Source organism: Schistocerca americana, unplaced genomic scaffold (assembly GCF_021461395.2).
Source record: "Schistocerca americana isolate TAMUIC-IGC-003095 unplaced genomic scaffold, iqSchAmer2.1 HiC_scaffold_296, whole genome shotgun sequence".
NCBI classification, from domain to species: domain Eukaryota; kingdom Metazoa; phylum Arthropoda; class Insecta; order Orthoptera; family Acrididae; genus Schistocerca; species Schistocerca americana.
The window spans coordinates 26,823-30,000 of NW_025726012.1; the positions used below are offsets into that span (position 1 = coordinate 26,823).

General features: G+C 55.1%; 1 non-coding gene across 1 annotated transcript in view; it reads left to right on the forward strand.

The window, feature by feature from the left end:
* The first annotated feature begins 2,693 nt into the window (after nucleotides 1-2,693).
* LOC124579124 overlaps nucleotides 2,694-3,178 on the forward strand; it is a 1,910-nt gene continuing 1,425 nt past the window's right edge. Inside the window, exon 1 of the ribosomal RNA XR_006972853.1 lies at nucleotides 2,694-3,178. This exon is cut by the window's right edge and continues 1,425 nt beyond it. This is a non-coding gene — a ribosomal RNA (small subunit ribosomal RNA).

Here is a 3,178-nt window from a genome sequence, read left to right on the forward strand (position 1 = left end):
GCCTTAACGTAACCTGTATTGCGCCTTAACGTAACCTGTATTGCGCCTTAACGTAACCTGTATTGCGCCTTAACGTAACCTGTATTGCGCCTTAACGTAACCTGTATTGCGCCTTAACGTAACCTGTATTGCGCCTTAACGTAACCTGTATTGCGCCTTAACGTAACCTGTATTGCGCCTTAACGTAACCTGTATTGCGCCTTAACGTAACCTGTATTGCGCCTTAACGTAACCTGTATTGCGCCTTAACGTAACCTGTATTGCGCCTTAACGTAACCTGTATTGCGCCTTAACGTAACCTGTATTGCGCCTTAACGTAACCTGTATTGCGCCTTAACGTAACCTGCATTGCGCCTTAACGTAACCTGCATTGCGCCTTAACGTAACCTGTATTGCGCCTTAACGTAACCTGCATTGCGCCTTAACGTAACCTGCATTGCGCCTTAACGTAACCTGTATTGCGCCTTAACGTAACCTGTATTGCGCCTTAACGTAACCTGTATTGCGCCTTAACGTAACCTGTATTGCGCCTTAACGTAACCTGTATTGCGCCTTAACGTAACCTGTATTGCGCCTTAACGTAACCTGTATTGCGCCTTAACGTAACCTGTATTGCGCCTTAACGTAACCGATATTGCGCCTTAACGTAACCTATATTGCGCCGTAACGTAACCTATATTGCGCCGTAACGTAACCCACATTGCCCCTTAACGTAACCTATATTGCGCCGTAACGTAACCTATATTGCGCCGTAACGTAACCCACATTGCCCCTTAACGTAACCCACATTGCCCCTTAACGTAACCCACATTGCCCCTTAACGTAACCCAACACACGTTGGGCCTTAACCCAACACACGTTGGGCCTTAACCCAACACACGTTGGGCCGTAACCCAACACACGTTGGGCCTTAACCCAACACACGTTGGGCCTTAACCCAACACACGTTGGGCCTTAACCCAACACACGTTGGGCCTTAACCTGCTCTGTAATTGTCATACGACGCGTTAAATTAGTGTAGTGTTGCCTAACTGCAACCCCCGCAATATAGTTTGCTACTCGCACTGCCCGGTCCCCAGTGTATCGCTTCATGTTAAACACCTTGCAGCTATACACTGTAATGTGGATGGCAGCAGGACGTACATGCTCAATGCCCTTTGCAGTTGTTCATTGGCATTTGCAGTTGTTCATTGGCATTCGCATGGCGAAGCACTTAGCCTACGCTGTGGTACGGCCTGTGTCAACTGTCCGCTGATGTTGTACGTCCAAATCACACACTGTACTGCACATTGGTCCTCATGTACTGAATGATACATCGTGGTACATGTGACCGTACAACGACTGCGCCAACAACGGCGAACCATGCGGTCCAAATGTTGTGCACTCAGCTACGTGTCGTCTCCCTATAAGAGCTGGATTGCAGTGTGGTATGCCCTGGATGGCGATCAGCATGAGCCGTCTGTTGATGTAGTGGCGCGTGTTGTCAGACGTAGTCGTCTCTTCTCACACACCGTGATAGCACGGTGCACTGCGTTCCACATCTGCGACATGCGACAGAGGCCGGTTGACAGTCGTTCGCGCAATGGACATCGCATACGTACGGGGGCCACCTTCCACGTGTTCGCTAAGCGTGGACATGTTGTTGCGTGTATGTGGGCAGACAGTGTGTCGTGACACCTGACACAGGCATGCAACAATCGTTGAATTTGCAAATGGCGATGGACGCCTACGTTTGCTGGTGACGTTACGCAAATGAACAACTGGTAAACCGTTGTGGTGCGGTTGTTCTCGCTAGGGGTGAATCAGTGATGGCGACGATCGGTTGAGCTACCAACCGGTTGTTGCAGCGATACCCACCATGCCCACGAACGTGAATGGCATGTGGGTGTGAAGCGATACGCGGCGGTGGCTGGGTGGGACCGTCCCCGGCCGGTGAGGGGGGGCCTCCCGGCGTGTTGGCCGTGCGGTGCGTGGGCGCACGCGCTACAGCCGGCTGGTGGGGGCGGCCAGTGGCAGGCGCGCCGGCCGACGGAGGCGGCAGGCGGCGCAGCTGCGCGCCGGCGCACCCTGCACGCGGCGCCGTGCGGCCAAAGTAGGTCCTCGCGGGCCCGGTGCGAAGCGCGGTGGACATCTGCAGTGTGCTGGTCCGATTGAGGACTGTGTGCGCTGAGGATGCGCCGCCGCCCGGCGCTCGGCGCCGCGACGCCGTCTGCTGCTCGGTCGCCTCTGCGGTTCTCGCAGGTGGTTTGTATCGCAGCTGTGCGGACGTGTTGGCGCGTGCGCTGTGCTGGGAGAGTTCGCTTCGGCACCCAAGTGGGGCTTTTGTCCTTCTGTGGCGCTGGCGTTGGAGCTGCCGGTCACCGTAGGTGGCGCGTGTTGTCTCCCGCCGGCAATGCCACGACAGCACGCTCCCGGGCCTCTGTCGGCAGCGGCAAGCTCAGTTGGGAGCACGGGTGGTCGCACCTAAAGCGTCTACTCGCCAAACTCCGGGCGATTGCGCCTCTCTCGAACCCGACCAAGTACTTAGGACGGCGCTGCGCGCCGCCGGGACCTGAGAGGGTTTCGAGGTGTATGGTGCAGGGGAGCTCAGCCTCCTCCTGTTTGCAGAATAATTGAGCGGACGCTTGCGTGTTCGCGCGGGCCCCCGGGACACACTCCCGGGCGGCCGGCTGCTCAGCTCTAGTTGACGCAGCTCCCTGGTTGATCCTGCCAGTAGTCATATGCTTGTCTCAAAGATTAAGCCATGCATGTCTCAGTACAAGCCGCATTAAGGTGAAACCGCGAATGGCTCATTAAATCAGTTATGGTTCCTTAGATCGTACCCACGTTACTTGGATAACTGTGGTAATTCTAGAGCTAATACATGCAAACAGAGTCCCGACCAGAGATGGAAGGGACGCTTTTATTAGATCAAAACCAATCGGTCGGCTCGTCCGGTCCGTTTGCCTTGGTGACTCTGAATAACTTTGGGCTGATCGCACGGTCCTCGTACCGGCGACGCATCTTTCAAATGTCTGCCTTATCAACTGTCGATGGTAGGTTCTGCGCCTACCATGGTTGTAACGGGTAACGGGGAATCAGGGTTCGATTCCGGAGAGGGAGCCTGAGAAACGGCTACCACATCCAAGGAAGGCAGCAGGCGCGCAAATTACCCACTCCCGGCACGGGGAGGTAGTGA